At 39.7% G+C, this 26,699-nt stretch overlaps 1 protein-coding gene across 1 annotated transcript in view; it reads left to right on the top strand.

Moving 5' to 3' along the window:
• NRG3 (neuregulin 3) overlaps positions 1 to 26,699 on the top strand; it is a 1,269,559-nt gene that overhangs the window by 106,496 nt on the left and 1,136,364 nt on the right. The gene's annotated exons all lie outside the window — the stretch shown is intronic.

Below are 26,699 nucleotides of genomic sequence, written 5' to 3'. Positions count from 1 at the left end.
GTCTCCCTTCACCCACTTTTCAGTTGTCTGTCCCCCAGGGAGGAGGTCACATATAGTTCCATGTCATCGGTTCCCTCTTTCCTACCCATTCTCCCTTTACCCTCCCTGTTTCCGCCACTCACACCACTGGTCATACTAGAGTATTATAACATGTCTGAATGGAATCTAGTTTGAGTTACTAATAAGAATAAGACATTTGTTGGAAACGAGTTTCTATCAGAACAACATAAATTCTTCTAAAACTTAAGCAAGAACAAATATCCAATTTGTAGTGAAGCCTGGGTGGAAGAATGGGCCAGCATGAGTCAACGTGAACTCAGTGGTAGTGGGTTTGGTTTGGTTATTAAAAGTGAGACAATGCCCCAGGGAAATCAGAGTTTTGTAAGGAGATTACTCATTTGAAGAAGGTACGAAGTATTTTTGAAGATGAAGTGGGCAGTGACAGATCACCCACATCAAGTTGCCATTAAGAAATCAATTCTGTCCATTCTTTAATTGTCTGTTCTCTACTGTTAACAACAGAAACAATAACCAACCCCATAGAAATCTCAGTTACCTGGGTGGACACAATCTGATGGAAAAATTAAACTAAGCAAACTTTATGGTTGATGAGTGAGAAAACTGTTGCTCCCAGAAGACCTGCAAATAATAGCAAAAGTTTACATTGAAATTTTTAACAAGTAGGACCAAGAATCTGAAGCACTTCTTGGGAAAAATTGTAACAGGAGGTGCAATATGGTTTTAACCAAAGCCTGAAGACAAGACACAATCAAGGCAATGTCTACTAAGGGGAACCCTGTTTCCCCGAAAATAAGACATCGCCTGAAAATAAGACCTAGTTACAGGTTTGCCTCCCGCTGAAATATAAGGCATCCCCCCGAAAATAAGACCTCCCCGAAAATAAGGGTTTGGATTGTTATCATGATGTGCCAGAAGATGATGACATGACTGTCATTGAATAAATGAGTAAGTGTACCATAGATTGTTGTATATGGAAATAATGGTAGTCACAAGAAATTCTTGATACTGTAGGATTCACAGTCTGTCTGGTTATGCTGGTTTGTGATGACAACTACTACCGTACCGTATACAGGTAATAAATTTCCTTTTTTTGTTGTTTAACAATAAATGTGTGCCATATTCTTCTTCATGGAAAAATAAGACATTCCCTGAAAGTAAGGCCTAGCACTTCGTTGGGAGCAAAAATTAATATAAGACACTGTCTTATTTTCTGGGAAACAGGGTAGAAGTGGTGCCGTCCAAGCAAAAGCACAGAGGTCAAGAGCAGAGGCTGTGCCAAGTGTTTCGTTTTTGTTTTCGATATGCGCAAGACCTTGTGCTTGTTGACTCTGTAGAGAGCCAAAAACCATAGCATCTGCTTGTTCTCAGAGGGCTTTGAGAAAGGCAGCCCAAGCTTCAGCTGAAACAAGCCTGCTGCGCATGCTTCACCAGAGCATCCTTCAGCACCACAACCATGATGTTGCTCATTCCTCTCATCAAAGAAGGACTCTTCTGTTTGAGTGTTAATGGGAAATTAGTAAGCATCCAAGTGACAGGCCCAGTTTCAGTCCTTCTGATTCATTTTTGTTTCCTAATTAAAGTAAAACTTTAATTATATAGTACCCATTTTTATTCAGTTATTAATGTGTACAAGTCTGCATGGATGTGGCTAGATTCTCATGGCTCTGTTTTATAGGGATGGATAAATAGTTGATATCATCACTTAAAATTTTATCTTGATTTCAATTGAGCTTATGTTCATAAATAAAACTCATATTTGTCACAAATTTTTGAAGTCTTCATATGAGATTTTTCATAAAAATTGATTGTGTTATACTTTTTTCAAGAACACTGCTATTTTTCATTTTCTGTTTGATATATTTCCTAATTATTTCTGATTTCATTTATTAATATTTCCATAGGTTTTTAAGATTTTTATGTATTTTGTTCTGCATATCATATTATCAATAGAATATAGGTTTTTTAATGTATTTTGTTCTGCATATCATATTACCGATAGAATAGAGGTTTTAATGTTAATTGCTCAGATAAATAGTTGTAATTACTCTTATGCTATTTACTTCATCCAATTTTTGCATTGAAGCTTTATTTTAGAAGTTGTTGTTACTCATTTTAATTTGTAAATCCTTTTTTTTGTTTCATCATTTCACTAAGTCAAATTTTGTGATGGTGGCAACAAAGATTAAATACCCCTTACACTGCCAGAAGAACACACAAAATCTCTTTTGGGGCAGGCCCCCCAGAATGTTCTTTATAAATGATGGTGAGACTGCATCTCACTTACTTTGGACATGTTCAACAAGAGGAGTTGGACAACATCCTTGGTAAAGGATGGTCCTTGAAAAAGAGAAAAATCCACGATGAGATGAACTGACAGTGACTTCAGTAATGAACATACATAGGAACAACTGAGAAATGCACAGCACTGGCACTGTTGTATTGTGTTCACATAGAGTTACTGTGAGTCAGAATTAACTCGGTAGCACATGGTGGACAACAACAATAATGTTCTTAAATGGGAAAAACGTTGTTGTCTTCATACTTTTTACTCATTCAAACGATAATATAAAAATAATGAAATACTTAAGTAATTAAAATTTCAAAAAAATTCTAAGATTTTCATTTAAGATAAAAAATAAGTGTCAGAGATGTGGCTAAACACTTTAATGCCTTCAAATTCTCATGTTTCATGTAGCATCCAATACTGACTCTTTAAAATCTTTGTTTTGTTGTGATAGAGAATATACATAGCAAACATAAGCACTTAGAGAGTCTCCACATGTCCAGTTTCGTGCCTTTGATTGTAGCTGTCACTGTGCAACCATTCTCGCTCGCCTTTGTGCTCTTCTTCTTGCATTAACATAATGCGACCTTGTTTACTATTTATTCTAGGAATATATTAAAGCTTTCTGCATGTTTTACTACATGGTCTGTATAGGAGAAGTTTTACATTTTGTGGAAAACCGAATATTTTATCTGTGTTAGGTCAAATTATTAATTGGATTACTATGATTCGGTATTATGTATTTTGCTCAGATTGTCAATTTATTAGAAATTTATATTACTATTTAAGCATGGTTGTGTGTTTTTATTTCTTGTTATTTCTGAATAAAAATGTTTGTAATTCAAATTTTCATTGCATAAAATTTAATGTCTTTATAGCATTTTGGTATCATTTTATATAAACTACATAACTTTTTTGATCCTGTCCTCATTTTTTGTTATTTTATTTTCAAAATCCCTGAGGGACTCTGCTCTGTGTGTTTCTGTGCATGGGTGAATTAGATGGGTGTGTGTGTGTGTGACATTTCAGAGCATCAGTTTTGTAGTCAGTAATTTGAGCTAGTTATCTGTGAGTCTCTATTGACTTTATGTGTTGAATTTTCTTTTTTTATTCCTGTTTTATTCATCATTTTATTGGGAACTCTTACAGATATTATAACAATTCATAATTCAATTAGACCAAGCATAATTGTATAATTACTGTCACCATCATTTTCAAAACATTTTCTTTCTCCTCTCCCTCCCCCATACCCTCCAAGAACCCTTATTATGATATGATGTGTTGTGATGTTATATTATATATTATTATTATTACTATTGCCGTATCTTACACCATCCAATGATCCCATTCACCTACAATTCTGTTATTTGTTTCCCTCAGGGTATGGGAATCATATCTCAGAATCATTACTTCTGTTACTGTTTCTGAAGGGTTAGCTATCTTGGCTTTCATGCATTGAATGATCCTCTTAGAAGAGTTGAGCCCATCCACACTATTATGTTTATCACTGTATTTGAATATGTTTTTACCTTTAAACCTTCTTTATTCTATCATAATTATAGATATAAATTGAATATGTAATGTAGTGAAATAAGAAGCATTGTTGCCTGGTATCATCATACTTCAGTTTGATTTATCAACAAGTGAAACAAAAAACTAACAAAACCCAGGTGGTGCTCTCTGGTAAATGTTGCACAGAAGTTCAAACACACCAGTAGATTTATAGGGAAACAAGGAGGCTATTTGTTCCTTTGATCGCCTTGGGAACCCAAATAGGCTTGATGGCAGTGGATTGGAGTGATAGCAATGCCAACCTGTACCATCCTTGTCACCAAGTTGACTCTAACTCTTGACGGCCCTTTGAGTTTAGACTAGAACTGCACTTGATAGGGTTTTCAACGACTGGTTTTTCAGAAGTAGATTGACAGTGCACTTTGATAGATTGAGTCGCCCGAGTGCACTTCTAGGTAGACTGTGATCTTGACCCTCAAGCCTTGTTGGTTAGCAGCCGGTTCATTATTCATTTGTTCCAACAGAGCCTTCCTTCACCTTGGATCTTCAGAACGCTAGTGGACAAAGGAGGTCTCTGGTGATTCAGGAAGCTCTACTCTTATGACTGGTCAGTAGATGAGGAGTCCCTGGAGCCTGCACCCTCTAACTTATTCCAGAAATCTATGCCCAAACAGCCGGGAACCTTTCCGAATTTGCATGGGCCTCTTACAGGTGTCTCACTGCTAAGAGTAAGCCAGTGCAGGGCATGCTTCTAGGGGATGGGGTGAGGATGAGCAGGCAGAATTTGAAATTAGTCTCAGGGTCCCTTCTGAGACCAGTTACAATGAAGGCAAGAAAGGGAGAAAATGAAGTAGAAAATTAATCACAGAATAGACTTTGGCATGACTGATTGATTCATGCTCTACTACCTCTCTAAGGTCAGCTGATATTCAGAACCGCTGTGTGGTAGTGGGGTACTGCAGTTTAAACCTGCCAGCTGCTCTGGGGGAGAAAGCTGATGCTTTCTACTTGGGTAAAGATTCATAGCCTTAGACACCCACAGTGACAATTTTACTTTGTCCTAGCTCTCTCACTGCCATCAAGTTGATTCCAACTCATAAGGACCCAGTAGGACAGAGTGGAATTGCCACTGTGGGTTTCTGAGAATGTAACTCTTCACCAGTGTAGGAAGCCTGGTCTTGCTCCAGAGGAGTGAGCTGGTGGTTTTGAACTGCTGACCTTGAGCTTAGCAGCCCAACTCACAACCATTATGTGATCAAGTGTTGAACTCACTGAATGGCAATGAATTTGGAGGGATGTTTTTTTTAAGTGATTTCTGTGCCTGACCAGTAAGTACCCGAGTCACTCACATAAAACCTCAGTTGCAGTTCCTTTGAAAGTTTTAAATAATAAAAGCACCGTAGCTACTCAAGGACATTTAAGGTTTAGTGTTCTCTCTCCGGAAACAAAGGGAAAGAGCTTGTTCTTGGGTAAATTTCCCAGTGGTCAGTGGCTTGTGAGATTCCCTATGCACTTAGACTTGGTCTTCAGAGTTGCTTCTTAACAAGGTTCTGCTAGACTTCTTTCCAGGAAGGCTGGAGCTAGAGGTTGAGAAGCGAAGACTGACCTCTCAGTCTTTCTCCCAGCTATGAGCATGGGGGGCCTGGGAGCTCTCTTTCAGTGCAAATGTTTGAGAATACAAAACTCCAAACTGGCCTTTCTGATATCCGAGGGTTGAATAAAAAAACTAGGAGAGTAGGGAGTATTTTATTTAACAATTGTATCTCTCAGCTTATTTTAAATGTTTAGACATCTCTCTGTGCTTCCATTTCTAGTCATACATTAGGTCAACAAATATTCGAGGATGGCTGAGAAAAAGGTTTCTTCTGTTATCTTCTTGGAGAGCATCATGTGTTTCAGGTCTAGTCTAGACTCTGCATCCTTAGTGGCAAAACAAATACAGCCTAGCACCCACCAGCTGCTGCTTAAGAGAAAGAGGAAGTTGTCTGCTCCCATAAAGATTTAAAGTTTTGGAAACACTGTACTCCGTCCTATATGGTTGCTGTAAGTCCACAGTGGGTAATGGTGGTAAACTTGCCCTCTCGGGTCCCATTCAATCTGGTGCTCATCTCTTGTTTGTTTTGTTGAGCAACAAACCAGTGTGACAGTCTTGTGTCCGAAGGAATGCAGGGGCCTGTACTTTGGGTTTGGAGGTAGAAGAGTCAGTATGCGGCAGTCCTATGTGAGATTCATGGGTGTGTGGGAGTCCATGTATCTGAGAGGTCCTTTAGCTAAGGAACAGGGCATAGAAAGTGTCTGGTTGAACCCATTTTGCCTGGTCTCCAGGAAACCATGCAGTGTATTGGGGACCATGGTTGAACAGGTTTTTAGGGTAATTGGGACGAGAATGATGGTCTTTCGCTGGGCCGCCTGTGCCAGGGACCAGAACCAAGGCTTTTCATCTCCTTCAAATCCCATAAAGCATCCAGAGGACACCTAATGTGTCCTGTACATGGAAGGAGCCTTTAACTAGCATGCACTAGACAGAAAGTGGCGACAAATAAATTAGGCCTGTGGATGCAAATTACCCTCCTATTGACCCTGAAGCAAATGGCTCTCCGGGGCCCTCCCACACACCCACGAATCACACAGGCATACCTAGTCCCTTTGCAATGAGCACAGGCAGAGCAGGAGGAGTGGAGAGAGAGAGAGAGAGACAGAGAGCCACTCAAGTGATTTCAAGTCATAACGGAATATTCCACTGGGAGTACATTTTAAAACAAACATGACAATTAGAAAATTAGCAAAACCAACCATATTAGGAGATAATCCTGAGATCCTTGTATTTGACATGATTAAGTTAACTTTTTATTTCTAGTTTCACAGACAGTAGGAATTGAGAAAGCAAATATAAAGCCAGTTACAGAACAAAACAAACAAAACCTCTTTGCTTATTGCCATAGTGTGTATTGATATGGATGGTGGTCTCTCATGTCTGGAAATGCTGTCTGTGTGATTAAGAAAGCCTAATGCTTACACTTTGGGCTACTAAGCCTCTCCTTGGGTGCCAGATGAGGCTGTTCCCTGAGAGACTTACAGCCTCGGAAACTCTCAGCAGTATGTCTACTCTGCCCTTTGGGGTCACTGTGACTTGGACTCGCTCTGTCAGTGGCTGTGGGGTTTGTGTATATGGCTTTAGAAGAGTGATGTCCTCTAACTCTTTTAATGAATTTTCCTAATAACACTTCCATGGCAATACTTATAACTGGATACTGTATTACTGTTAAATTGTCTCTTCTGCAAGGACACGTGTTTTGAGCAGACCATACTCTATCTACTTTGTATCCTCTGCTTACGTCATAGTTCCAGGCACAACCGAAGGCAGAGAATAAAAGCATTGCATTTTACATTTACGTGAACGATAACATTTGTAAGCATTAATCACATAGAAAACTATTGTCCAATCATATCTTTGTGAATGAGGGTGGAGTACGGAGTGGAGACCCAAAACCCATCTGTAGGCAGTTGATCATCCCCTTAAGGATGGATTGCAGGGAGCAGACGAGTCAGACAGGGTGCAGTGTAGCAACGATGAAACATACAACTTTCCTCTAGTTCCTAAATGCTCCTCCCCCACCCCCCATCATGATCCCAATTTTACCTTACAAATCTGGCTAGACCAGAGGATGTACACTGGTACAGATAGGAATTGGAAATACAGGGAATCCAGGGCAGATGATCCCTTCTGGACCAGTGGTGAGAATGGCGATACCAGGAGGGTGGAGAGAAGGTGGGTTGGAAAGGGGGAACTGATTACAAGGCTCTACATGTGACCTCCTTCCTGGGGGACGGACAACAGAAAAGTGGGTGAAGGGAGATATTGGACAGTGCAAGATAAGACAAAATAATAATCTATAAATTATCAAGGGTTCATGAGGGAGGGGAAAATGAGCTGATGTCAGGGGCTTAAGTGGAGAGCAAATGTTTTGAGAATAATGAGGGCAATGAATGTACAAATGTGCTTTACACAATTGATGTATGTATGGATTGTGATAAGAGTTGTATGAGCCTCTAACAAAATGATTTTAAAAAAAAAGAAAGGAAACTATTGTCCAGTATCTGATTATACGTAACTTCCTTAAATGATTAAGTTAATATTTTTACAATTTTTTTCACAGCAAGAGAGGAAAAGCAAAGCAAAATAAAATATCCACTGAGAAAGGGTATATAGCTATCTTTGTGCATCTAACATGGTAAATGTGACTGCGTTTATAACTGGCAATTACAAGCAAGTCAACATGTCAGAGCTATGCTATTTGTTGCTTTCTCTGTAGGTAATTACTCCTCTAGATATAATCAGTGTTCAAGGTAGTGAAGTGCAAAATAATCGCAACAACAGGGTTTGTGACTCATTGCAACTGGCTTTATAAGTTGAGGTGCTCTTTCTTTTTTCTCATCTGGAGCAGTAGCAGAATTTATAGATTTTTATAGATTTACATGGTGAACAGTGTGTAGCTTAGCTTAATTTGTTCCCTGCACAATACATATTTAATCTAGGTTTGATATTTAAAGCCCTGGTGTGTGTATGTGTGTGTGTGTGTGTGTGTGTGTGTGAATATATATATATATATTTTAAATAAATGCTGAAAATATATATATATGTTTTAAATAAATGCTGAAAATACACTTTGGGCTGAGAGCTATGCAGAAAAAAAGAGTTGGCAAAGCTTGATTGACCCTGGTGGGGAGAAAAGAATATGATAGAACATTGTGTGGTGAGTAGACTTCTAAATCTATACATTTGAGGGGAATAGAAACCTTATACCCAGGGACACATTTTGGGTTGTGGAGTCTAAATTTTATATCACTTGTGAAGTTTACTTGAAGGAAAATAATGCAAAATTAGAATACAAGTTGCTAGTGAAGGGCCCTGAAGCTTGAACAGCATGCAATTCATGAACAACTGTATCTACTTCTACATGGGGCTAGTATTAGACCTTCCTTTCTTTCTTTTTCCATTGTATCTTACAATAATGTATTTAATGAACAGTTGTTTTGAAAAATTACAAAGAATAGTAGAAAGTGTGAATGCTGGGTTGGTGAATTTCTAAGAATGAAATGAAAAGTATTGTTGACCATTGATGACCAATTGTATTTACAATATGGTATGATGTTTTAGAAAATAGGGTAACTATTATTATTATTTGATAACTATTAGAAAAGGTGAATTTTGATGAAAGAGAATTATGCTTCTAGCCAAGTTGAATTAACAATGATAATATTTACTATCCTATCTGAAACATGCCCCCCAAATTAAGGAAATGTATGAAGTCCTGTTTTTTAAGATACTAGACATGAGACAATGAAAACAATGATCATCGCTATACAAGCCTAGGACACAACTGAAGAATGCCTATGATTGCCTTAACTTACTACTTTTTTTTTAAAACTTACTACTTTAAGATAGTCACTGATGTGAAGTAAAGGGATGAGAAGCCAAGCCGAGTCCTGTGGTCTCCTTGAGTTGGGATGGTGTTGGGAGGTTTGGGATGGCTGGAGTCCAAAGGCCAGAGTCCTGGAGGAGTGAGAGATGCCCAGAGAGAAAACAGACTTCAGTATATTAGAGTAATAAGATGTCCATCCATGCAAGGGCACCACTTGACATTAGGAAAAAGCATGGAATAGGTTTAGTGGGGGGAAAAAAATGACCAAAGGCTCACTCAGCACCACGGTGGTGCCTGCCCTCACCAGTCAGACTGGAAACCCTCATCATTCTAGTTCACTAGATAGAGCATTCAAAATGACCCTGCCTCCATGTGGCTAGATGCTGGAGAGTGTGTTCCAACTACAATAGTGTTGTTCTCACAGTCTTGCAATGAATGAGTTGAGTGTGTCAATTCAGCTCCTCTATTTCCATTGATCTTCCACTTTCATAAGAATGTTGTCATTCTCTAGGGACTTGCTCCTCCTGACAACATGTCTGAAATAGATGCTGCCAAAGTTCACTCATCACCCTCACTCCTGAGGAGCATTATGGGTTTTTCCAAGATGTGTTTGCATGTAATTCTGGTAGCCCATGGTATAGTCAGCATTCTTCACAAAAACCATAAGTCAAATGCATCAAATTTTCATTGGTCTTCATTGTTTATTGCCAATATTCTTTCTTTCTTATGTTTGAAATGAACTTGTTTGTAAGTAAAAATTCCAAGTCCGTTTCAGTTTTACTTTTCCTCCTTTACCAAGGCACATAGATCAGTATTTAGGTGCAAGATCTAAGGAATCTGAAGGGATTTTTTGTTTTGCTTTTAAAGAACCATACTGTATATAGTTGCATATAGCATATCAACAGATGAAATCAGCGAGAGTATCCCATCATGACATCCCTGTACAGAAGGCTCACAAGGAAGGGATGAGTAAACCAGGGTGCAGTATAGCACCAAGGAAACACACACTATTCCTCTGGTTCCTTGAGGCTTCCTCACCCCCCACGATCATGACCCCAGGCCTGCCTTCCACTGTGGGCTAGACTAGAGCATGTGCACCAGAGATAAGAGCTCCTGGCAGAACAGGAACAGGAATGGAGATACCAGGAGGTAGGGGGAAGGTGAGGAGAAGATGGGAGGAAGAGGGAACCAATCGTAATGATGGGCACATTAACCCCTCCGCCCCCACCCCAAGGACAAACAAACAACAGACACCATGGGGGGTGGGAGGAGGGAGACAGCAGTCAGTGTAAGATATGAAAATAATAATTTGTGATTTATCAAGTAGCATGAGGGTTGGGGAAAGGAGGGAAAAAGAGGCGCTGATGCCAAGGGCTCAGTAGATAGTAAACGTTTAGAAAATAAGGATGGCAATACAAGGACAAAATGCTTGATGCAGTTGATGTATGGATTGTTAAAAGAGCTGTAAGAGTCCCCAATAAAAGTAATCTTTCAATAATAAGAAAAGACTGTTCCATTAGAACTTCCATAAATGAGGGTTTCTTTCTTGCCAATTTTTCCATGCAAACGAGTGATTAAGAATACCCTGGTTGGGCAAGATATGACAAAATACCCATTTATAAACTATCAAGGGCTCATGCGGGAGGGGGGAGCGGGGAGGGAGGGGAAAAATGAGGACCTAGTGTCGGGGGTTTAAATGGAGAGAAAATGTTTTGAGAAACGATGTACAAATGCGCTTTACACAATTGATATGTGTATGGATTGGGATAACAGTTGTATGAGCCCCTAATAAAATGTTAAAAAAGAAACAAACAAACAAAAAAAAACGATAGAACAGGATATGAAATATGTTCACTAGGTGTTTCTATCAGAAGTTGATAGTTGTATTAGTAAATCTATTTTTTATATGCTATTATATATATAGCAAAATAAAAAGATATCTCATGTAAAAAAAAAAAAAAAAGAATACCCTGGTTTGGGCCGGGCTCACCTTAGTCCACAAAATAACACCTTTGATTTTTAGTGCTTGAAAGAGGTCTTATGCAACAGATAAGCCCTGATGCAAATATTCATTTGATTTTTTTTTTTACTGCCTTTTCTCCATGAGCATTGCTTGTTGTTCTAAGTAAAATAAATTCTGAATAATACCCATCTTTTCTCCATTGCTTGTGATGTTACTTCCTGGTGCCATTGTGTGTATGTGTGTGTGTGTTTTTCTCTCTCTCTTTCTGTTGAGGCATAATCCATACAGCAGGCAATAGTCTTTGATCTTCCTGGGCAAGTGTGTCAAGGACATTTTACTTTCAGCAAGCCACTTAGTGCTACCCGAATATCAGAAGTTGTTAAGCACGAGTATCCAAGCCTGGTACTGTATTATTTTTTGTAGAATCTGCTTCTTGGATTATTTGGTGAGCATACAGGTAATAATGAACGTGAAAGGGGAAAACCCTGATGTGTACCTTGTCTCATTTTAAATCAGCCTACATCCTTTTGTAGTGTTTGAAAAACTGCCTCTTGGGCTTTGCACTGATTCTGCACAAGAACCATTCAGTGTTCTGAAATGTCCCTCCTTTTCCTTGTTTTCCATAGCTTTTATGATCCACGTAATCGAATGGATTTCTATTGCAAAGCAAAACCAAGACAAATATCTTTCTGTTATTCTCCACTTTCAGTCAAGGTACCTCTGACATCACCAATAATATACTCATTTCCTATTCTTTGCTGGAACCAGCTTTCTGGTTTTTTCCCTGAAATGTATGCTGCCATCTTTTTCCCCCACTGTTTCTTTCTCTTTTTATTATATTCAGCAAAACTTTATTTGTATTTAATATTAATGATATTGCCCGATGGTTTCCACATTCACGGGATTGTGGAAACCATCCCTTTAAGGGCCCTGGTGGAATAGTGGTTACTCCTGGGGCTGCTAACGGCAAAGTCTGCAATTGGAAACCCCCAGCCGCAGGGTGGGAGAGAGAGGAGGCTTTCCACTTCTGTCAAGGTTTGCAGACTCAGACACCCCCAGGCACAGCGCTCCTCTGTCCTGCAGGCCCGCTGTGAGTTGGAACAGGCTCCATAGCAGCGAGTTACAGAGTTATAGTTCCGTTTTATTTATTTATTTTAGAAGTAGTTCCTCAGATCCTTCTGTCTAGTCCGTCTGGGTCTGGAAGCTCTACTGAAACATGGTAACCCTGCTGGAATTTGAAATACCCGTGGCATCACCTGGTGTATAGTAGCCATGTAAGAGTATTACGGATGAGTATCGATCTTGCCTTAATACTGAAACCAAATGTATCGATTCTGACTCGCAGTGACCCTGTTAGACTAAATCTTTGCAGGGAAGGCAGCCTCAGCTCTTTCTCAGAGTGTGGCTGACGGGTTAGAACAGTAGTTAACGTGTGGTTGGTCGCCCAGTGCCTAACTCACAACCTCAGCAAACATCCTTTGCTTAAAGAGAGTGTTAATTAACCTTAGGTCAAACTCTTCCCACATACTAACTAAAAACCAAACCTGAGGATTGCAAGGAAATTAACTTTCTCCAAGTCACCCAAAGTACATCCCAGAACAAAAGTAGAGAATACTTTTAAGAATTTAAAATGCACAATTCACTATCCGGCATCAGCAAGGCAAACTCACGATTTCTGGCATCTGATTAAAAAGTAGAAAAGATGAAAAGAAGCAGGAACATATGATGATAGTGGGAGAAATAAAAACCAATAGAACTGCCATGGATGTTAGAATTTATGATTGGCATTAAAACAGTTGTCTCGCTGTCCGAAAGGTTCACAGGTTAGATAGAGATATCGGGGATGTATAAAAATAACCAAATCGAGTTTCCAAAATGATGGGGACACAAAGTGTTTTTGGGGAAAGTGCACCAAACGCAAGCTCACCACCATTGAGGTGGGTCTGGTTCAGACCAACCCCACGGGGCAGAGCTGAACCGTCCCTTTTGGGTTTCCGGGGCTGTAAATCTTGGTGGGAGCACAAAGCCTCAGTTTTCTCCTGTGGAGCCGATGGGTTCAAACGACTGACCTTGTCGTGAATAGTTCTAATCAAGGGAGTCACCAGCACTCTTTGTGAAACACACACTGCATGAATGTCTAATTCCGCAGAAAAGTTTCATGAACTGAAAGACGTCACAGTAGAAATTAACAAAATGAAACACAAAGAGAGAATTATCATTAAAAGAACAGAATACCAGTGAGCAACGGGGCCACTTCAAACATCCTAAAATATGAGTGTGTCTCTCTCTGTGTGTACGAGCATATACATTTTGCTCTTCGAAAGAAAAGGATAGGACTGAAAAAATTCAAGTAATGGCTGACATTTAAAAATGTTTACAAAAACTACAAACCATAGAATGGTGAAGCTCAACAAGGCCCGAGCACAAGAAACAGGGGAAAAAAGAGAAAGAAGAACAAGGAAAAAGAAACCTATACCAATGTCATAATAAGATTGGTCTTTTGTGATACAGAAACAATTTTAAAAGCAGCTAGAGAGAAAAAGATACATTACATACAAAGAAACAAAGAACGACAGGGGAGCGCTCTTTGGAAACATCGCAGGTGAAAAGATAATAAAGCAACATCTTTAAAGTACTGGAAGAATAGCAAACAATCGTGTCAACCTAGAATTATTTGATGCGGCGAAATATCGGAAAGAAGGTAAATAAAGACTATTTGAAACTTAAAAAAGATGAAAGCATTTATCACTAGTAGATAGGAACTGTAAGAAATACTGAATACAGAAAGAAAATGATGTCAGATGGACAGATGGATCTACAAAAGCAATGACAATCCCTGGAAAGGCTGTTAAACATACAATGGCAAAATAGGGCTTATTCTATACAGTATGGCCATCTGTTAGGTTTATACGGATCTCTGTTATTTGAAGATATTTTTTAAAAACTTGTGGCAGCTGTTAACCGAGAAGGTATTGCCAGACTTCAAGCCAGATTTAGAAGAGGAAGTAGAACAAATGATATGATTGCTAATATATGGCTCTTGATCAAGAACAGAGAACACCCGAAAGAGGTTTGCCTAGATTGTATTACCTGAGCAGAGGTGTTTGATTGTGTGTATCATAAAAAGTTATGGATGACATTAAGAAGAAGGGGAATTGTGCTTGTGTAGAATCTGTACATGGACCAAGAGACAGTCATTCAAACAGAACAAAGAAACACTGCTGGGTTTTAAATCAGGAACAGTGTATGTCACGGTTGGATCTTCTCATCCTAATTCAATCTGCTGGCTGAGCAGATACACTGAGAAGCTAGTTTCTATGGCGAAGAACATGGCATCAGGATTCACTAACATCTTTACAATATTCTGATAGATACAACCCTGTTTGCGAAAAGCAAAGAGTAGTTAAAGCAATGATGGATGCCCTTTGGCATAGAAAAAGATATAGATAATTATTAAAATGACATTCTCCAGGGAGTAACCAGTATGGGCAAGGAGAATTTAATCCAGCCGTGGATTTTGGATTCGCTGTTTAACAGTGGCCTCAAGTGTTCACCCACTGTTATAGTCAAACGAATACCTCCTCAAAAGATGAATATCTTATAATCCTGGGGACTGTGAATATATTTGAAGGACAACTGGGTTGGTTTAAGGTTGCAGATGGAATTTATGTTGCTGATCAGCTGACTGTAAAATAAAAAGACGATGTAATCATAAGACCTTTTCAATGTGAATTAGGCAGGCAGATGTTCAGAGTAAGGGAGCTAGTTGAAGTCTTTGAAGCTGGAATAGGGTGTCACGAACCAAGGAATGCAGGTGGCCAATAAGAACGGAACAATATCAAGGACTAAATTCTCTACTGGAGCCATCCGAAGAATGTAGCCCTGTTGACGCCGTGATTTCAGCCCAGGGAGCCTTCAGATGTCAGTGAGAACTGTGTGGGTTTGTGACACCCCTAAGCTGCCGACAGGAAAGCAATGTCCCACTCTAAAGAGAGTTGGGAATAGTTCTTGAAAGTGGAAAGAGTGGGTGAATGTCCAGAAGAGAAAGTCTCCTTTTTAAATAAAGTCTTCTGTCGTGAATTAGAAGGTTAAGACTGAATGGAATATGGGTGGGCATCCTACTGATTGTTACCCCTGCTCTTTCTTTCTTTCAGCCTTCTTCAATATTCTGAGAGATGCAACTTTCATTTAGCAACATTTTTCACACTTTCCTTATGTGTTCTATTCCAAGGTAGATACAGGAGATGGGAAGATAAGTCGTAGATTCCTAGTCTAAGAGACCGGACAAAAGGGAAAATATTTACATTCTTATTCTGGTTTCTCAGTTAAAGACTCTCCAAGATATTTTCCAACAATGGAAAGAATCGATTGGAACTGATACTTTTTTTGCATCTTTAGGAAGAAACTGAAGACTTATTTTAAGCCAAGAAGGGCAGCATTCATTCTTCATGTCAGTGGTATAATTTTAGACCCCATTTTTTTTTTTTTTTTGCTTGGGTACTCTGAGCTAATTCACTACCGGGAGAGAAATATTTAGCTAAAGTTTCGGGGTGTTTGTTTATTTTTAATTATACTTTCTCCATAAACACTCGTACATATTAATCATTATATTAGTATTTTAAGGCTCTGTGTCCCCAACCCCAAACTAACATTTGACTCAGAATTCCCGTTTTGGTGGATGAGTGGTATTTGTGCACGTATGATAGAGGGCATTACAGTTGCAATGATGAAGGAAGTACTATATGCAATTGCTTTAATTTTGTTGTTTCGTTGCCTTTACAAATGATAATTCCTTGCATTCAAGTTTGAAAGATTTCTCCCTGCATCTTCCCATCTCTCTCAGACTGAATGGAATATTTTTCTCTTATGTTCTTCTAATAACTTTTATTCCTCTATACTCTGACTTACCACATTACAGTGTGGCTGTTAATGTCTGTTTGCCTCACTAAATGCTGTGATACCCATAATGTTAGGTTTTAATCATCTTATTTTTTTCTAGCCTCCAGATAGCCACTGAAATATGAATGTTTACAAATGCTCATCAAATTAGGAAGAAATACAGTTGCCAAACTTATGGAATGTGGTAGTGATTTTCAAGAGCGCATGTATTTTGGTCTCTGTCATGTTTAATGACTTCATTTGTTGTCTGTTTTTGAAGAAGAGACAAACTTGTATGGAGATTTATAATATGATTGGTTTGTTGTACTGCTTGAACCAAGAGGGATTTTGTTTTCTTTCATTTATTTCCTCATATAGTGTTTTACTAACTTTTCTAAAGTATTATTTTTGTTAATAAAACCCATTATAATATTATATATATATATCTCACTTAAAGTTGCTGTACTGTGGTGGCTCGTGCGTTATTATGATGCTGGAAACTGTGGCACCAGTATTTCAAATACCAGCAGGGTCCTCCACGGTGGACAGAGTTCAGCAAAGCTTGCAGCCTCAGACTGGAAGAAAGACCTGCCAGTATTGCTTGATTACGTGATTTGGTTGCTATGTTTCCATCACTTTTAGACCTTCGCCGAAGCAGTATACCAAACCAGTCTAGCTGGCAGAACCTGGGGCATATTTCACGACACAGCAAGAGGTTCTGGCTGTGACACCCTAAAGACGATGACTATCTGGGGGAAAAATAGGAGTATTCCTAATCCACATGGCAGTGTCTTTCAGTTCACTCCCAGGTCATCTTTGAACTCGTGGCATACGGATGTATATTCCTGAAGGAGAAGTAAGGAAACATCGAAGCGTGTGTGCGTGTTTTTCTTATCAGGGTATTTACACAGCGAGATTATTTTTGTGGGCTCTAGTGGCTTTTATGACCTCCAACTTTTCTCTCTTAAAAATGCATCACCGGCTGAATTCAGGAGCGCGAGATACTTTTGTGTCTGGAGATCCCTGCTTCCCTTTCCTCCCCAGAGCCTCTATGGGAAAGATGGGGAGGTTGCAGTTCCAGCTCTAGACATACACTAATCACAAAAAGAAATTCCAAAATCTGTCTTATATCAGTTGGAGATTTAATTGGTGGGAACAATCCACAGATTGTGAGAGCTACGAGGGTGCTGTTTAGGGTGAAACAAATGCGGGCTCGGCTGCCCTAAGATAGAAAATAGCCCTGTGTCCTATTACCTGGCCTTACTTAATTTCCTTTTTGTTTAGTTTGGTGATATTTTGTTGTTCTTTTGTTTTTCTAAGTGTCACGTATAAGTAACAATCTGGTTTTTATTACTAGAGTATCAGAATATTGTGTTCATAGAGTTACAGGAAATAGGCACTGAACTCTCCCTTGAGATTCATTCCTGTCCACACAGATGAGGCATATTTGCAGCTGTGATAAGAAATCATAAAACCCATCTGCTCTCAAGCCAGGTATAGTGCATTTTACCAGATCTATATTACAAGTGACATTAATTAATTGACGGTTGAACCCCAGTCTTCCAGGAAGTCTATAATACATAATAGGTCAGAGAAATGGATAGGAATTGTGACAAAGGGGAACCCCAGGGGGGCATGGGACACCAGATTAAGCAGGCCTGCTCCTGGTAGAAAAGTTGGCTTGGTCATGATCACCCTCAGATTCCACGTCCACCCTCTCTTGGTTTCTACCCATCCTCATTGCTATAATCCCAATGGTTCACAACCCTTATAAGACCTGTAAAGTCAGGGTTCAATCTCAGTCCACTCGAATTCAAGAATTCAAGAATTTTTGTCATCTCCTCTTATCTTTAATTGTATAAATGATCCAAACTTTTTTGAGTTGGTACGGTTGGGGACTTGTTCAGTTGAACATAAATGGTTGAAGTTCAAAAGGGCTTGGAACAGAGAGGCTTGAGTCTGGAATATTATTCCGTTACATGTTACCTTTGTAAATTTGAGCAAGTTGACTAACATTCTACACACTCTCTTTATTAGCAAATGGGGGCATGGTTGGGTGTTAATATTCTATCCTGTTTTCTATCTTAATGGCTGTTGGGGCAATCACAGATAATATGAGCCCAAATGAATTGTAAACTGTACAAATAATAAAAGATAACAGTTTTCACAACTACTGTGTTAGGCTGGGTACTTCAGAGAGACAAATCCACAGAAACTCATGTATGAGAGAGTTTTATATAAAGGTTAAGTGTGCATCAAGAAAACATCCCAACCCAGTGCTGCCCAAGCCCACAAGTCCAACATTAACCCATATGTCCGACACCAATCCACAAAGTCCTCCTCCATCTCACAAAACACACACAACGATGCCGACTGCAGGAGGAAAGCCGAGTCAAATGATGTGTAAGTATCTCAGCACTGGCAGGGGTCTCCACATGGCTGCTCCAGCACCCAGGGCTGCATCGGGGTAGGTCCATGTGGCTTCTCCTTGGAGATGTCTTGCAGGAAGTCAGCCTTGCAAGCTGAAGCAGGGAACTGCTAAGGCAGCTACACCCTGGCCCAACCATCAGAGAGCAAGAGACCAGAGAACTAGAAAGACAAGGCTCACGGAGCCATTTATCCCTCTGCCTTTCAATTAACCCCACATGTGTTTATCAGCCAGGTTGGCACAATAAACTAACTACGTCAATCCACCCCTTGCCAACCTGGCACCTGTACATAATTTTTTAGCTTCACTATTGCAATTAAGCAACACCTACAACTGAATCCTATAATCCTGTGAATATGTTCCCCCACCTATGAAAGTTTGTAAGCCAGCCACTTCGTGCCTTTATCCCCCCAATTTTGAGTATCCAATTTATATACTGCCCACTTACATCAACCCAGTTCTCTGAGAAGACAATCATATCTTTCGACATGAAGAGTCTTCATTCCAGTTGGAACCTTGTGAAGTCTGCATCCATAAGCAAAGTCAAATCCAGACAGGCCATCCATAAAGTCAGCAACAATATGCACCAGTTCAACTACTTCTCATATAATTGAAGGCCGTGTTTTGAGGTGCTACATTTTAACATTAGAGGGTCCCTGTGGCACAGAGGATTTAACCTTGGACTGCTGACTACAAAGTCGGTTGTTGAAACCTACCAATTGCTCTGTGGGAGAAGGATGAGGGTTTCTGCTCTGGAAACCGCAGAAATCTAAGAACCGTGGACAGCCTGTGAAAAAGTTCCATGTTCCCTTGGAGGGTTGTTAAGAGTCATAGTCGACTAGTTATCATTGAATTTTGCCTACATTTCAATGTTGAAAACAAGACAAAAATTAAAGCAGATTGATGTGGTGATAATTTGTTCGAAGAAGGCCAGGAAGTAGCTCATAGGTTTGAACCTCCAACCTTTGGGTTAGAAGTTGAGCTGGTTTAGCCAGTGAACCACCAGGGCTCCCTTAGAAGACACAGGTACCATATGTAAAATGCACACGCACAATTATTTCTTATGCCCTGCAGAATTTTTATTTTTAATGAAAGTTATAGCTGTTAAAGGAACAATGTAAGCTAAACCGCAAGGTAAAGGTTAGATAGTGACTTAGGAAGAAATGTAGACATGGCCTACACTAGTCTGTTTTAATAACACCACTTAGAAATAGCTAACATAAGAATGATTTAATGCTGTGTTTCCTTGGTTCCTGGGCAATGGATCAGAAGGGCCATGTGGACCCTGGCCCCAGTCAGGGAAGATACTGATGGGTTTTGGCACCCTGACTTGTTGCCTGCAGATGGCCCACAGCAGGGGGAAGTGCTAAATTGCCTGGAAATTCACTGGTGAGCCACACTGTGCTCAGGTCTGGGAACACAGAAAAACGAATTAAGTTGTGATCAGATGAACAGGACGTGAACATTGGCTTCGGGAATTAGATATTCAAGCTGAGTAGTGAAAATGAAAATAATACTAGAAAAGCTAGAAACCTCCGGAGATGCTTCTGTTCTTCCGTGTTGGTGACCCCAGGGGCTTTGTCCGCAGTACCCTCTCTATTTTCTTCCTCAGACCTTGTGAATGTTGTCACCTGTACATAGCTAAAGGAACTTTGCAAGTGTGGGTCCGTTTGGAGTTTGGGGGTAGGGACATTACCCTGCATTACCCAGGTGGATGTTTAATCACAATGTTTTTGTTGTGTGTCAAGGGAATGAGAGAAGACTGAGAATCAGAGGAGGAGAAGGCAATGTCGGGGTTGATGCAGAATCTGTAGGGATGAGCCTTACGTGTTGGGGGGAAAGCCACAAATCAAGGAACAGAGGCTGAAAAAGACTAGGAAATGCTGATACCTTGATTTTATCCCAGAGAACTGATTCCAGATTTTTTTTATTTCCAGAACTATACGAGAATACATTTGTGAGGACTTAAGGCATTAAGGTTTAGGTCATTTTATACAGTCACATCAATCACCAGTTAAGCACAACGTCTCATAATTGTAACTCTTCTCCTTGACCACTTGTCCCCGCTAGAATCATCACTTTTGCCTGTTAATCAACCCACCTGACTAATCCTCAGTCTGCCTTCCCTTCCTCATGCCATCCTTACTGCCTTGCTTCCAAAACTGGGGAGCCTTTCCTTTAACTGTTACTGTTGTTTTCCATATGCTGTGTCCTATTTTTAACCTTACCTCCTCCAAACTATTTCCTGTACTCCGTCGAATATTTTCTTATAAGAGCCGAATATAATTTCTTTCCTGCTTGCAATTCAACAGTGATGCTTCATGAGCTGTTTCTCATCTGCCAAACTCCTATTCATGTTTCAAGAGGCAATTTAAATATCCTCTTTTCTGTAGCTCCTTCTACAGACGTAAATATTTGCACTATTATCTTCTATGTTTTTAAAGCTTCTTGAGTATATTTGTCTGAATAACCCTTACCATATTTTTAATAATTATTTGCTTTTGTGTCCATTCCAGCAGAGCAGACCATTAGCTGCTCTGATAACAGAACTGTCCCTCTCCAGAGCTTGCAATTGAGCATCAGTTGTTTAATTACAAAAGGAGAATTGCAATTTAGAAAAAGGGTGCTAAAGTATATTAACGGCAAAGTTTTTTATAAAGGTTGTATTATAGAGCATAAGCTAATTAAAAGAAACTCATTGCCATCTTATCAATTCTAACTCAAAAGTGACCCTATGTAGGATTTCTGAAGTTGTATATCTTGACAGGTGCAGATAACCTCATCTTTCTCCCTAGGAACAGCTCATAGGTTTGAACTGCCAACCTTGTGACTAGCAGTCCAGAGCTTACCTGAGAGAGCCTCCAGGGCTCCTTAGCAATAGAGAAGAATGGGTTAAAAAATGGAAAAATATCTTTAAAACATGTTTATCACAGGTAGTAGAAGCATGGAGAAATAAAAAAGAGGAATAAATACAACGACAGTTGATGTACGTTGCTTGCCTACGTTCGTGTCATATTAACCTAAGTACTTTTTCACATTTTTAGCTTAGCAACGCTCTGAGGTTGTTCTTGTTATTCTCCACTTCTAAATTTGGGAAACCGAGAGCATATTTCACACAGTTAGGATGAAGTTTAAACCCAAAAACTCAGGTCGCACAGCATGGTCTTCTTTATTCATGATCAGAGTTCCACATCGTTTACCATGGATCCGTAACAGAAAGTTCTTTGACATATGTTCAAACCATACTGATCCCCCAATCTGAGAGCTTACCCCTGCCACTAGAATACACAATTTCCACTCAGTATGATCAGTGACTGTGAGTCTACTGAGGCAATCCCGTGTCCAACTCTAATTTATTCATTTACATTGTTTAGATATTTTCTCTTAGTACCTTTGAATTACGTCCCCAGGTGGACAACATTTGCTACAATTCTAGATCTTTACCTTCATGTGTACCATATATACTTGAGTATAAGTTGGCCTGACTATCAGCTGAGACACCTAATTTTACCACAAAAACGGCATTAAAAATGTGCTGAAAAACTTGGCTTCTACACGAGCGTACACAGTATGTGCACAGAAGGAGACCCTCAGTACTTCGGGACTGTCGGCCAGAGAGTATGGCTTCCATTCTTTGTTGTGATTATTTTTTTGAAGTCTCCATTTCAGTTGATTTGCTCTTAAAGAGCCGTTGCTGTCACGTCCACTTCGACTCATCGGGACCCCCCCATCGGTGTCAGAGTAGAGCTGGGTTCCATAGTTTGTCAATGACTGCTTTTACGGGAATCAGATCGCTAGGGCCTTTGGGCAGACTTGAACCACCAGCCTTCTTTTCCATCCCTTCTGAATTGTACCCCTGGATGAATGTTGCCTTTTAAAAAAATCTCAAAGGTTTGATGATACGAAGGTGTCCTTATCTCTAGTGTTATTGTTTCTCCTACTGACCTGCCTGTTGTTTCGGCTGAAGATTGAGTCATGGTGGCGAGTTCCTTTCCAGATCTGAAGGGTGAATAAGGATCACAGTCTTAGCCTCCAGGGTTCCACCTGTATCTATGCAACCACTAAGCCACCTGGGGTTTGTTGATTTTTATGATTTTCATTTTTGTTCCACATTCACCTCCATCCCCTGCCCCACTTTCTAATATGAACCCTTTCAGAGCAGTGGGTAGTGGTGAGCCAGGCACCGTCTAGGTCTTCTGGCCTTAAGGTTCGTGGAGACGGAAGACTGATCTTCCTGTGATCCACTAGTCCCTTGGACGACTTGTTTTCATGAGTCTTCAACTTTTTTTCACCCTTCTTTCCTCTAGACACAGCGAGAAAAATGCTTGCATCCTAGGGAATTACTCATGAGCATCGAAGATCCCGGTTGCTACTCATCAGAGTAGGATGTGTAGAACCTTATCTTTGTGGACCGTGTTATGCCAGTTGGTCCTTGGTGTCTTCTTCTTTTTGAAATCATTTTATTGGGATATAGAAAAGACATCATCTGTTCAATCATATCAAGCAGTGTCGTACAATCATGACCATAATCATTTTCGCAACATTTTCCTTTTTCTTATATTCCCCATTTCTCCCCTTCCTTACACTGCCCCCAGGAACCTCATTCTAGTTATTGTCTCTATTGATTAACCCAACCTGGGTTTCATATAATGAAGAACATAGAAAGGTACAGAACAGAGAATCAAGAATGTTACCCACGACAACAAAATACAACAAGGATAAGCCCAGATTTCAAAATATATATATTAAAAACCAGATGAAGCTCAAAGTGTATCAAAAGGGAGATAAAATAACACGGTTTTAACCACTGAAGTCAGATTTATCATTTTAATCTACCATAACTGTCTCTCTAGTACTCTCTGTGTGACAATCAGGTTATTCCCATCCCTCAATTATAGTCAGAGGGCAATCGTGAAGGCTTATGCCATGGCAGGATCCTGTGAATGTAGTTTGGGGTCCAACCATCATCTGTTGGCCTCTGCAAACCAGAATCTCACATTTTAAACTCTGATACCATTCCTTCCTTCAGATTGGATTACCGTATATACTCGAGTCTAAGCCGACCTGAATATCAGCCGAGACACCTAATTTTACCACAAAAAACGGAATTAAAAGTGTGCTGAAAACTAGGCTTAGACTCAGGTATACACGGTATATCATTTACAATCCTTAGATCACGGATGTTGGCATGTCTCTTCATGTGGGCTTGGTTGATGTCTCACTTAGATGGCTATTTATTTGAAAACAAGTCTTTAAGACCCTGATGCTCTTTTTCTTTCTTTCTGATAGACAGGCACTATCTTATTTCTTCACCACACTTAGCTGCAGCACCCATATTGTCCATGTTTCCTTCATGAAGGCCTGTATTGATCAGGGACATGTCGTGATAACAAATTGTTCATGGATGTTAACTAGGATTAAGTGCTAGTCCCCAAATCCATTCCTAAATCTATGTTTTCTATCAGCCTCTGGTTCACCTTGGAGATATTCTTATTTTATGACAGAGAATCTTATCAAGCATCTCCCTGGAGCATAGGTTTTTCTCTTTATAGTGTCTGTCATTGATTTAGCCCATGGTAATATATTTAAAACATTACTGAGAAAGGGAGATTAAGTAGGCTAACTACAAATCACAATGCACGGATCACTGCTTTACACAGATTAAATCTTTACATGGCTGGACACTATTTACACAAATAATGGAAGATGGTGGTCAAGCAAACTTAAATGAATATTCACTGACAATGTCAGGCACAGGTCTGCCCGAATGAAATATATCTTAATAAAGCAAACAGGGGATTGAAGCAGTAAGTAAACGGTAGTTCGCCTGCAGACAAACAGATCAATACTCTTGGGTCAGCTGTCTCCTGGTTCTTCACATGCAATTTCAGCCTTCCAGGTGTGTTTAAGGTTGAGCCCTGTTAATCTCACGGATTTTCCACATCACAGCCCTCTGGTACGGCTTTTAGGGTATGTTGTATGCCTCGAAGATCCAGGGTTCATTGTGCCAGCATTTTATGGCCCATGACCTGGGTCCCCAGGGAGTGTACAGAAACTCGGACCGATGTGCCCTGTTGGGAACATAGTGCCAGGCACACTCTCCCCTTGGAGTCCTAGAAAGGATGCTTAGTCACTTTTTAGCCTTTCTAGTCCTCTTCCTTTTCCTACCAATAGAAATGCTCTGGTTTTCCCCAAGACATGTTTGCTCAAACATCTTAACTAAGGTGCTCTAACAACTCGGTCTTGCATGACTACTGTGAGTCTGTTCTGAAAGTGACCCTAGCCAAGCCATGGTGACCAGGGCGGTTTCTGCTCATCTTCCGATTGCGCTGGCTGGCCGTCTCCTTACTTTTCAACTCCAAAGTCTGCCTGTAAGTATGCACCCACGAATGTACGACAGGAATACCATGACCATTTCAAGTATGCATTTCAAGTATGCACCCACGAATGTATGACAGGAATACCATGACCATTTTAACACACGCTGGTAACATGTAGACTAAAATGGCTATCTTTATTGTGAAGAATTTGTAATTCACTCCTTGGGCGAGTCTTAACCCCTGGAGTTAATACTCTTGGAATTCAGTGGGAGAAAGGACGGGGAGCAGGCATAGGGAGGTCAGTAGCACCAGAAGACAGCGTCATGTTTATGACAGATGCCTTCAGTCTAATATGTCCAAGTGTTAAATGACTGGATACTTCCTTCCTCTTTCATTGAACTGAAAAGCGTAGTGGTTGGTATTTTCTGCTGTGGACTTGGCCCACAACTCATGGCAACAAAGGCCACCCATGATAAGTTGTAGATAAGGTGATTATGGGCATTATAGTTTTCATTGACTAATTTTCAGAAACAAGCTTTTCTTCCTAGTCCTTACTAAACTGTAAACTCTGCTACAACTTGCTCAGTACATTAGCCAACCACAACTTCCCATTGACATGTGTCCGTGCTTAAGGCACATCATCAACCTGGACCCAAACCTAGGGCTCATGGATGAAAGGCACCAAATTCTCCCACCGAGTCACCAATGTCCCTCTTGTGTAGTGTGGTTCTGTGTTTCACAAAGCACTGTGTTGTAAATTACTTGAATGGCCATCAGCGTTTACAAAAGAAGAAAGGAAGTAGAATAGAGTGGAACACAATAGTATAATTCCATATGAAATAGCACAGAACTATTTGTATATAACCTTACCAACAATTTCACACTTTGAAACAATTACCAATTACATTATGAGCGTTCTAGTGGAAGCCCTGGGAGGAAACAGGTTTTTTTAGGCTTTGTTCATGGACTTCTCAATTTTTATTCTTCTGGCCTGTGAAAGTCAAAGGCAAGATGTAGTTTAGTTTTCTATTAACAGGGGCAGGAGGACTCACTGAGTTGATTTAGACTCATTCTTCTGCACACCGAAGAGATTTCAGGGCTGTGCATTTTTGAGAAGTAGACCGCCAAGCCTTTCTTCGGAGGTACCTCTGAGAACACTTGAAGCAAAAACTTTTGGGTCGATAGCCGACATATAACTGGCTTTGCCACCCAGGGAATCTTATATTCATAAAATCAATGACTAATTATTTGACAAACTAATTTTTTGCTCTGGATAAAAGCATTGATTTTTTCCAACTAATGTTGGGCTACCAAATCCGGATGTTTTTAAGGATAAGTGCTGTCAACTGCAACACGTTGGTCAGCATCATGCAAATTTCATTTAAATGGATCAGCTGATTATTAATGAGAAAGAAGAGTGAATTAAAAAATTTATAAGTGTTCTCAAGTTCAATCGCAGGTTTTGAAAATGTAATGAAAATGTTTTAGTTTTAAGCAGCAGTTTAAAAAGAAATTAAAGTAAATATAGAATATTAAAATTAAAATACTTAAAACAGCCTTTGTTCAAATATACAAAAATCCATTGACAATGACAGACTTCTTTGTATTTTCTAATGATACTCTTGCAATTAAAAATGTAAAGTTTTTAAAACTCAAGAGATACTTGAAAACAATGCTTAGTGTAATTTATTACTAAGTATTAGAAGTTTTTAAAGAGGAAAAATACCTAGTCATTGGCACATCTTAGTCACTCTATGCCTGCTAAGAATCAATTTCTATCATAGTGTTGTGAGTTGTTTACTGTGTAGCAAAAGACACATGGCACATATAGCTATTAAGGACATTTTTAACATTTATAGATGCCATGGCA

Source organism: Echinops telfairi, unplaced genomic scaffold (assembly GCF_000313985.2).
Source record: "Echinops telfairi isolate 266 unplaced genomic scaffold, ASM31398v2 ScPeMD7_2010;HRSCAF=2546, whole genome shotgun sequence".
NCBI lineage: Eukaryota > Metazoa > Chordata > Mammalia > Afrosoricida > Tenrecidae > Echinops > Echinops telfairi.
Note: the sequence above shows the minus strand (reverse complement) of the source record. Positions and strands in the feature narration are given on the sequence as shown.